Here is an 11,277-nt window from a genome sequence, read left to right as displayed (position 1 = left end):
ATATTGTCCAAAATAAGAGGAAACGATGTGCCAGGCTCAAAGATCTTCAAAAAAGGAAATCTTTTTCTTTTTTCTTTTTGCTTAATTTTTGAGAAATCGACCATTTTCGGAAGTTCTAATACCACGAAGATGTCTAGATCATAAACTTACGTAAGGCAAAATCAATTTGCACACCTTAAACATAAAAAAAAAGAAAATGTACGCTTCCCAAACTAATGTTACTAATCGCATGGGTAATACCCAATATTATGCATGATTAATGCAAATACGCATGAAGGAAGATTGACAAAGGAAGCAATTCACAAACACTTAGTCACATAGACAGGATGTATTGCTGTATTGGGGAAGAAAGTTGGTCGCCAGTGAAATTCAATATACAAACAATACTATGCGAACAGAATACGTTATGTCAACATTACTGTTATACATCTATAAAAACTGAGTACAAGATTTTTTAATTTTTATTTGTCCTTTTTTTAATAAATTAATTTTATTTTTTACCAAATCTTCAATTTGATTTTGCTGTCACCGTAAAACTCTTTTTTTTCTTTTAGTAAAAACTAAGTGCACTTGAATGCAAAACAAAAATGTGTAATAACATGAGTCTCAAACTGCATCTTTCTAAATTCAAAGATAAAATTATGAAAATAACAAAACAAAATGGTAGTTCATTTACAACGCTCATATGTTCTAGATTCTTGATTACCTAAACTACTATAAATTTCACATTAACTCGCTAAACATTATAAAGAAATGAAGGCGTAGTACAGTACAGGACTTTCAGGCTGCTAATCCTAGGACCGTCCCTTGAGGGAGCTGAAAGAAGAATGGTTTCACGGAATCTAAGAGTCTTTGAAACGTAAAGAGAGAATGTTCACCCTTACGTAGCATTCGGACAGTTGGTCAATAGAAACCTAGATGCATTTCTAATGAAGTCTCATTTATTGTTATTTAGACTTTAGTTTTTTACTTAGGAAGATTCAGATTATTTTTTCAAATCATACCCAGTGAAAGACAGCGCCATTTATCTCATCATTTTTGGAATATCGTGAAAATAAAAACATTCACTAAAAGAGGTATTGCCGGCAAACTAATATCCACCGAGCTTTTCAGGAGAAAAAAATCAAAAGTGACATTTTAATTTTCTGCTCCTTATGGTTTCTTTTTGTTTTAGAACTTCTCTAAACATCTTTCTTTTTTTTTATATCCAGAAGATTTTAATTTAAACATAAACATAGTCTCGAAAGCCTTGTCGTCAATGCTAAGAAATTCTTGAAACTTTTGCGTTATAAAAAAATACTCAGACCAGCATTCAAGAATTAAAACTTGAGAAAGATGTCGCAATAATTCTATCAATGTCAAATTAATTCCCCAGTACTTAATTTATGTTGATTTCTTAATTAAAAAAAAATAAAAACTTGATTGCAGTAATTAAAAAAGTAGCCTTGCCATCAAGGAACTGTGCCTGTAATTATTTTGCCACACCACTGTACGAAAATAAATAAATACATTCATGGAGAACATTTCAAGTAAACATTTTGAAGTAAATAATTTTGGTTGGGAACAGAAGTGGTTGTCTAATGGAAGATTATTCAATGTTTGCAAGTTACTGGCTAAAAACCACCTATTACCTATTTTAGCTCCTCCTCAAATAAAAAATTCAAAGACTGTGGAAAATGTACCGGAATATAGTAGCACCAGTAAGAGGAAAAAGATGGAGAGATACAAAATAAAACAAATCATTACAGAAAAATAAGCATTCAAGTAAGACTGCATTTCCTTTAATTATATAGTATTTTTCCGTATTATTCTAGATAGATTATTTGTGCAAGTCTGCAGAAATAAAGCAACCCATTAAGAAACTGTAACATAGTTTACAGAATGTTTTGCAATTTTGCAGAACCGATAATTTGCTAAGGAATTTTTAGGGAAAGGCCCCACAGTTTTTTTTAAAGATTTCTTTAAATTGTTAGAATCATCGCGTAAACGTAAATCTACATTTAACTGAAACATTTAAGACATTAAATGAAGAGAAGGTGTGAGAGGGTGCACCTAGAGAGTGCCACTTCAGGATAATGTACAGTCTTAACACCTACATAAAACTAATATAGTTAATTAATTCTGTGTTGAGGAAGGTATTAAATGTAAATATAAAGTATTTAACGCCCTGCAGGAGCCGATGGGTTAGAGAATCGACCCGCTAAGCAAAGCTTGGATTTGATTCCCGGTAGGTCGTGGATCTTATTTAATGGAATGAAAAGAAATTTATAAAAAGGTACATACATATGTTATCTATTCGTCTCTGTACACGACAGCCAATCGGTAGTTAGACTAACGCTTAAGCATTACTTTTCCTTTACCAAATGTGAATACTTATGTATACCAATGTAAATACGAAAGCAAAAATCTCTACTTGAATAAATCGCGTGTTAGCCTTAATGAATACATTTTTCCGGGTTCAATTTTTCAGTGTTCTGTATTTACACAGCATTAGCATTAGCACTAATTTTACAAACGTCCTAATTAGTTAAGATGATCCTGTTTTTTCTACATATACTAAATATTGCGATGAATAGTTAGTTAATCCTTAGTAACGTCTAAGAATACAACGTAGCATTTATTTTTATGCCAGTTAAAAAGCATTTTAATTGTGTTGTTAATTAAAGTACAAGATTACCCTCTCTAGAAGCCTATTTGTCTTTAGTTAATCTTCAACAATTAGCCGTTCACAAATAACTATTCGGTAAAATATGTTTACATTTTAACTATTGTGTTTATAAATCTCCTTAATCGCCTTAAGCTCTTGACAGCTGTACACAGCGCACATCTCTGTTCGAATCAATCTCGGTTCAAATTTCAATTATGTTTAAAAATTGTTCATTTTCTGGAGGAGCTAAAAGGAATAAAAAAAAAATAGAGGTAAAATCTACTAAGTAACCTTAGTCCTGAAAAACTCCTGGAGGCTCAAACTGAATAGCAGGCATCCCAAACTAGAAACCTAACTCAAAAATTATTTCTGCTACCTTTTAGTGACACCACATCGTCAAAGACATGAACTTGAGCCTTAGTAGAATCCCTAGTTAGGCATTCCACTTAGGCATCTCACAAAGTTCTAAACTATTCTCGAAACAACTTGTAGGCCTTTACTGCCGCCTGACTACCAGTTAAAATGACGATCCTCTCATGAAAAATTTTTTGTTTCGAATCTCTTTCGCTTGTAAGAAGATGGTGCTCTTGTCTTGGATCGTTTTGTCTTGAAAATTGATTTTGAAAATACTTCCCATTACATTTGCCTAAAAAAAAGGATTATTTTTAGGCTAAGTAGATGTTGGACCTATCGAACAATCTGTAGTATATCCAAATGGATTAGAATACAAAAAATAATGTTAACTTTAAAATAAAAACTCGATTTCACTTTAAAGCGATAGCAGAATCCAAACAAAAATGAGCTAACAATTTAGGTATTGGCACTTGAGAACATAGATTTTTTTGTTATAACGTTTTTTATTATTATTAGAGGAACATGAAATAGTGTTTCAAGAGTTTATCATTATACTTAATATAATAGATTATAGCAGAATAACAGATTTAATGGTAGTTTTACAACAATGTGTGTTGGTGTGTTATGTTCTTTAAATGAAACAAACTTTTGCAAAATTGTCTCTGTTGTGAAACATCTCCAACCTGCACAGTTTTATACATTAAAGAAACCTATGGTAAAAGGTCATTAAGGAAACATTTGTACCAACATTCTGTTTATGAAAATGTTCCATTACTCTGTCACCCTCTAGGTAATTTAAAAAAAAAAAGAAGATTTTTGTAGGAAGAGCTCTCACGATCAATCAATGGACCACTTTTCTCTCGGCGAAGAGTGAATCATTAAAGTTCTTTTTTCCTTTCATTTCGTGATTCAAGGTAGTTTCAGTTATGGAATACTTTTAGAGTTACATAAATTATTTAAATAATTCATTACAAGCATTGGTTTCAATCACCTTCTGTCTCAGTTCAATGTTCTTTGTAAAGTTAATTATTAATAGTTAAAAAATTCTTAGCCTTAACGTTGTTAACAAAAAATATTTGGATTTGATATGCGTACGAGGGTCGTTTCAAAAGTCCGTGCAAAAATAAAAACTACTTAATTTTTTGGGGTAAACCTTTTTTATTTTTCAACATAGTCTCCTTTTAGGCTTATACACTTCGTCCAACGCTGCTCTAGTTTGTTGATCCCTTCCGAATAATAGGATTTGTCCAAGTCTGAAAAATAGCCATTCGTTTCTGCAATCACCTCCTCGTTTGAATAAAATCTTTTTCCCGCCAGCCATTTCTTCATATTGGGGAACAAATAGTAGTCCGTGGGAGCCAAGTCTGGAGAATAGGGGGGATGTGAAACGAGTTGGAACCCTATTTCCATTAATTTTGCGACCACAACTGCTGAGGTGTGAGCTGGTGCGTTGTCGTGATGGAAAAGGACTTTTTTGTGGGCCAATCGTGGGCGTTTTTCTTGCAGCTCGGTTTTCAAACGGTCCAATAACGATGAATAATATGCCCCTGTAATAGTTTTACCCTTTTCCAGATAGTCGATGAGGATTATTCCTTGCGAATCTTAAAAGACAGTCGCCATAATCTTTCCGGCCGAAGGAACGGTCTTCGCCATTTTTGGCGCAGATTCCCCCTTGGTAACCCATTGTTTAGATTGTTCTTTGGTCTCAGGAGTGTAGTGATGTATCCATGTTTCATCCACAGTGACGAAACGACGCTTAAAGTCCTGCGGATTCTTCCGGAACAGCTGCAAACCGTCCTTGCAACACTTCACACGATTTCGTTTTTGGTCAAGCGTGAGCAATCGCGGCACCCATCTTGCGGATAGCTTTGTCATGTCCAAATGTTGATGCAAAATATTATGTAGCCGTTCATTCGAGATGCCCACAGCACTAGCAATCTCACGCACCTTCACTCTTCTGTCATCCATCACCATATCATGGATTTTATCAATGATTTCTGGAGTAGTAACCTCAACAGGGCGTCCAGAACGTTCAGCGTCACTTGTGCCCATATGGCCACTCCGAAAATTTTGAAACCACTTATAAACTGTTCTAATCGAAGGTTTTAGTCTCCTGAGGCGTTTTGCCTTTCATAAAGTAGTGTTTAATCAACACACGAAATTCTTTTTCGTCTATTTTTTGAAAATCACTCGACTTCCTCGATTCAAACGAATGCCAAACACAAAGAAATAGACCGATCTGGCTGAAACTTGGTGTGTGTTCTTCCAAGAGATGCTACTAACTAATAAACATAACCTCGATACGCGCCAGTAGTGCTATCTCTCTGACTTTGCACGGACTTTTCAAACGACCCTCGTAAAAGTAAGCAACAAAGAACGTTATTGAACATTAAATTCTTCTTTTGAACGGTCTATCACCATTGAAAATTCGTTCCAATTTGGAAAAAGTTTCATAAAGGGAGTTATAGTAGCTTCTTTTTTCATCTCTGAACAAACAAGCGGCTGTATTTAAACATGGTAAAGCTTTCTTTTGAATGTCAGCCTCAAACTGCAACCACACAAGATATCAAACATTGAAAAGGTGCATGTAGGTATTGATGGATCGGCGATAAAGGTATGACATAGCTGAGACATCGCAGACATAGCAGAAAAGAATGGTTTGCGCAAATTGGGTGTCACATTTATTGACCAAAACAAATTTTACAGTTATGTTTGGGCCGTTTTAAAAACAATTTATTTTTCCCATTACTAAAAAAATTTGTGGTTGGAAAATGGTAGAGGTGATATAACAGCGGCCACAGATTTGGCACTTTTAACACGGCACTTCAGGGAAGGCATCTATTTATTAGGAAAACAAAAATGCATTAAACTAAAAGAATGCACATAACAGCAACTCACCTCTCCAATGAGAAAAAAATGAGTGATGAACTGTTATGAAACAATTTAAAAAAAAAAAATGCCTTATGTAATTCGTCATTTGTATTAAAATATAGTTGCAAAATAATATTAACGAATTACAATAAGACATTAAAATAAATTGCTAACATAAAACTGTAATTCTGCAATAAACTGTGGCTAAAGGAACAAAAAACAAGAAACAGCTTTTTAAGTTTAAATTGACCTTTGCGAGTTAATTGTTAAAATTATAGATTTATAGAGAGCTAGGAGAATCACACTGCTCTCTTCGATGATGATGTCCGAATCTTAAATCTTCTACATCTACTTCTGGAAAAACTCTTCTTACTGAAGAAGGTAAAAACATTCAACTAGCAAACCGATTTGAGAAGTTTGTGTACGTAAAACAATTCATAAAAAAAAAGAATCAATTAGGTAAAGAAATAAACACTATCTTTTTTAAGCTAGGTAAAATTGAGTTATATATAATATATGCAAGTTTAAACAGCGTTACCTAGTGTTTTATCCAGGTGAAAGAAAGTCGTTAATTGACGAATCCAAGTGTAACTGTAACAATTGTAAAGCTTAGTTAAGTCGGACTTTTAATTCATTCTGACAAACCAGAAGGTGGTATTACACACTCATTAAAGTTATTGCTAAGATCACTTCTGAATATATTAAATCTTTATTATGTATATTTATGTATTACCCAATTACCCAATGTGGCGTGCCATAACTAATCGTGGTTCAACATTATCATTTTTCTGACAATAATTTTTCAGTTTCACTTACTCCTGGATGTTCGTATCCAATTTTTGAAAATATTCCCGAGGAACATATCTAATGAAAATTCTAAACAACTTTAAAAAAAAAAATATAGCTTCCCTCCAAAAATTCTTATTTTAAGATATCGTATTGTTCTAGCTCTTATTTTTATTATCAAGAATTAAATGTGTTGCAGCAATTCCAGGTTTCGAGGAAACGTTTCTTATTGATTTCATTTTTTTAATACTATGATACTTTCTCGAAAAGCAGGATTTAACTTGGTATCTCCGCTTGAGGAAAACTATTCATTCAGCAAAACTTCTTAGCGAAGTATTTAAAGAATCGAATTAACTAAAAAAAATACTTCCAAAAAAAGAAATACTGCCCTAGCTAACCTAATCATTATCCTAAATCGGTTGGCCATAGAATTGGGTTATAATGACCACCATAGTCGATGAATAAAACATAAACACGCTCATCTCAACGTGGAATTGTACAACCAAAAAAAGGCAAATTCAATGATAGAGGCAGGCACTAAGGTATGATAAACTGTAAATAGAAGTTTAAATAAAGTAATTGATTCTTTTCTACAAAATAGATATTCCTATTAACAATTTATACTTTATAAATATTGCTAGGTATTAGGTATTGCCTGTGACGGAACAGACATCTGTTTATACGAGCACCTAAAGGTAAGAGAAGTACTTGAAAGTTGCAAGTCTCTAAAAACCTCGCACAAATTTTCTATATTTTCTCGGACAAAGTTTCAAATACATGGGTCGTTTGAAAAGTCCGTGCAAAGTCAGAGAGATAGCACTACTGGCGCGTATCGAGGTTATGTTTAGTTAGTAGCATCTCTTGGAAGAACACACACCAAGATTCAGCCAGATCAGTCTATTTCTTTGTGTTTGGCATTCGTTTGAATTGAGGAAGTCGAGTGATTTTCAAAAAATGGACGAAAAAGAATTTCGTGTGTTGATTAAACACTACTTTATGAAAGGCAAAACGCCTCAAGAGACTAAAGAGAAGCTTGATAAACATTATGGTGACTCTGTATCTTCGATTAGAACAGTTTATAAGTGGTTTCAAAATTTTCGGAGTGGCCATATGGGCACAAGTGACGCTGAACGTTCTGGACGCCCTGTTGAGGTTACTACTCCAGAAATCATTGATAAAATCCATGATATGGTGATGGATGACAGAAGAGTGAAGGTGCGTGAGATTGCTAGTGCTGTGGGCATCTCGAATGAACGGGTACATAATATTTTGCATCAACATTTGGACATGACAAAGCCATCCGCAAGATGGGTGCCGCGATTGCTCACGCTTGACCATAAACGAAATCGTGTGAAGTGTTGCAAGGACGGTTTGCAGCTGTTCCAGAAGAATCCGCAGGACTTTAAGCGTCGTTTCGTCACTGTGGATGAAACATGGATACATCACTACACTTCTGAGACCAAAGAACAATCTAAGCAATGGGTTACCAAGGGGGAATCTGCGCCAAAAAAGGCGAAGACCGTTCCTTCGGCCGGAAAGATTATGGCGACTGTCTTTTGGGATTCGCAAGGAATAATCCTCATCGACTATCTGGAAAAGGGTAAAACTATTACAGGTGCATATTATTCATCGTTATTGGACCGTTTGAAAACCGAGCTGCAAGAAAAACGCCCACGATTGGCCCACAAAAAAGTCCTTTTCCATCACGACAACGCACCAGCTCACACCTCAGTAGTTGTGGTCGCAAAATTAATGGAAATAGGGTTCCAACTCGTTTTACAACGCCCCTATTCTCCAGACTTGGCTCCCTCGGACTACTATTTGTTCCCCAATATGAAGAAATGGCTGGCGGGAAAAAGATTTTATTCAAACGAGGAGGTGATTGCAGAAACGAATGGCTATTTTTCAGACTTGGACAAATCCTATTATTCGGAAGGGATCAACAAACTAGAGCAGCGTTGGGCAAAGTGTATAAGCCTAAAAGGAGACTATGTTGAAAAATAAAAAAGGTTTACCCCAAAAAATTAAGTAGTTTTTATTTTTGCACGGACTTTTCAAACGACCCTCGTAAAAGCGATAGGTATACTAAATATCAAGATTAAACTTTGTACGCTTCTTCGTTTCAGTGATGTTGTTTTGTTCATACGCACAAACAAATACAAAACGCATGTAACTATCTTCTCTGAGCCATAGGCTTAACACGACCCCAGTAATTCCTCTTCTACGAAGAAGAGTAAGCAAAAAAAGGTCCACTTTGAACCTAACTAAGTTTTCACTTGTATTAAAACCAGTCATACATTTGTTAAAAACACTGTCATCTAGCCTGAATGTTTTTTTTTACCAGAATTATTGTAATTGTGCCTGAAAGAAATTTCCTACATATGGTGGTTTAGATACCAATTTTTGTTTTTTGTCTGAACCTCACTAAGTTCTTACTAAATCGCCATCCTAGAAACGAATTTGTAATCAACACTGCTTAGAACTTGTATTTTACAAACACAAATTACTACATTAATTTCCATAAAAATATTAACTACGTAATAACTAGTTTCACTGGTTAAGAGATTCCAGTACAACTAATAACTTGAAAACTCTTCCAAGTTGGGACATGTACCGTTAAGAACCTAATTATGAAAGAAAGACTTTGAACACGTGTGAACGTATAGGAGGAGTGGCCAGTGAAGAACATTAGAATTAGATATTTAGACAAAAACATTAGTTCCTTGGTTCGTTTTGTTAAGTACAAGATGGTCATTTAAATAAATGCAAATTATAGATTAGCTAATCTTCTCAGATGAATGACTAGATTCAGAAGAAGTTTAAAGACTTTCCATTTAAGAATAAGAATAATTCCCTGTGGTTATAATATTAAGGAGATTTAAATGAATAAATGAATGACTAAAATTCCAAGTTGAAGAAAATTCTACAACTAGGCGCACACTATTTTATTGAGGGTATTTTTCACTGTTCTATTTTTCTGGGAGTTTCCAGTCAATAAAAATTTAACTTCTAACCATTTCATTATATTTTTGTTTACATCACATAACGTTGATCTATAACTTGGAATCATTTTAGTTGAAAAATTTAGGTAATACTGGAGAGTGACTGGAGGCAGGTTTCCTTTATCCCAAAGTATCATTTCTGAACATAACATGGTTTTACTCATTTTTCTGTGTTCGAACATCAGCCTAAACCTTAGTTTTTTAAAAGAAAAGATAAAAAAATGTAAGTTAGTACTTGTAAGAGAAAATCCCAGTGTTTTATGCCTAAAAGAAGACAAAAAGGGCAGACAATGTGAAACTTCTACTTCACTTACAGATTAGATCGCTCAAAAAGAGAAATCGATTGAAAATATTTATAAAACAAGTTGATGTTTTTAGTGACAAATAAAGTGGTAAGCCTCGAATGAATCCCTTCAAACTGCTGATGACAAAAAGGTTATTTAGCACACTATGTAAAACAGAATATATTTCATTTTTATGAACGAATTCTGAGTACCATTTAAAATTATGTTGCAACCGGAATGGATATTTCTGAGTTATTTGAGGAATGGATATTACTGCTGAGGGGATATTAGTCTTAAAACTCTATTTTGTCTTGAATCAGAAGTGTTTGTACAATTTAAAAATTAATGGATAGCTCAAAAAGCATCCTGGTCATAAATCTTAGTCATATTGTAAGAAAGCCACTCACCAACGATATTTTTGAGGTATACACGTCTACTTTCAATCGAAAATTTGTAAATTAGAAATGAAAAATATGGCCAGAATTTTAGTTTTAACCATTTCTTAGCGAGTACATCTTCAGCATATTTCTCCCTCTTCTGGATGCCATGATCGTTGATAACTTAGGAAAAGTTAACGGCCTTATAGGCTTCCTCAGGAGGGAACAGTATTTCAGAGACGCTATGGCAGAGAATGATCTAATTTAATCCTCTACTAATGAAGATTGGCTATCAAACTGACTTTTTAAAGAAACATCGCCTCAAGGCAAGTAGTCTAATCTAATCCAAATGGGTGCGTTGTTCCTAAATAAAGTAAACAACATTCCTGATCACTTTCTTTACTTCCGTTCTTCTCTCTTGCTTCAAAATCCGGAATTTTTACATCATAGTAACATCGAGACCCAAATATTATTAGGTTGTTTAAGTACTGAATAATTTTTTTTTTTCATTATAGTGAAGCATTATACATTTTAATGAGGTTTAGTAACTATATAATTACACACACGTGGTATAACTCCAGTATAAACTGAAATAAATCCTCAAAAATCACCTTGGAAATTGTCTCCTTTAAAAAATAAAATCCAATCAAAGTAATATTTCGCTAATTTATCTGTGGATTGAACCACATTTTTAAAAGTAATGCAGTTTGAAATAGAGATGTTGGTTACATCTCAAACTTATACTTTAGAATGACTTTAAAAAAAACTAGAAATTTGTTGAGTTAAAGTGTTCATAATGACCGCGGATTTTTAATTTTATGACTGAAATAGTCATCCCGTATTTTTATTCGTATTTAAGAGAATCTGTTGGTGTTAAAATGTGCAATGTGCTGCAAAATGGTGTTTGAGAAACGTTTCAAACTTCTCATCTTCCCAAATTGAAATTGTTTGTTAAA

The 11,277-nt window shown here is 33.9% G+C and overlaps 1 long non-coding RNA gene across 1 annotated transcript; it reads right to left on the bottom strand.

The window, feature by feature from the left end:
* Nucleotides 1-495: 495 nt before the first annotated feature.
* LOC141455733 (uncharacterized) lies at nt 496-10,877 on the bottom strand. The gene is made up of 3 exons (XR_012459417.1): nt 10,352-10,877; nt 6,411-6,463; nt 496-3,293 (listed from the first exon to the last, which is right to left on the bottom strand). It is a non-coding gene; the product is annotated as an uncharacterized lncRNA (long non-coding RNA).
* Nucleotides 10,878-11,277: the final 400 nt, after the last annotated feature.

This window comes from Rhodnius prolixus, unplaced genomic scaffold, assembly GCF_049639745.1.
Source record: "Rhodnius prolixus isolate KJV_2025 unplaced genomic scaffold, Rpr scaffold_4, whole genome shotgun sequence".
Taxonomy (NCBI): domain Eukaryota; kingdom Metazoa; phylum Arthropoda; class Insecta; order Hemiptera; family Reduviidae; genus Rhodnius; species Rhodnius prolixus.
The sequence above is the reverse complement of the archived record's forward strand: the minus strand, read 5'-3'. Positions and strand labels throughout refer to the sequence as shown.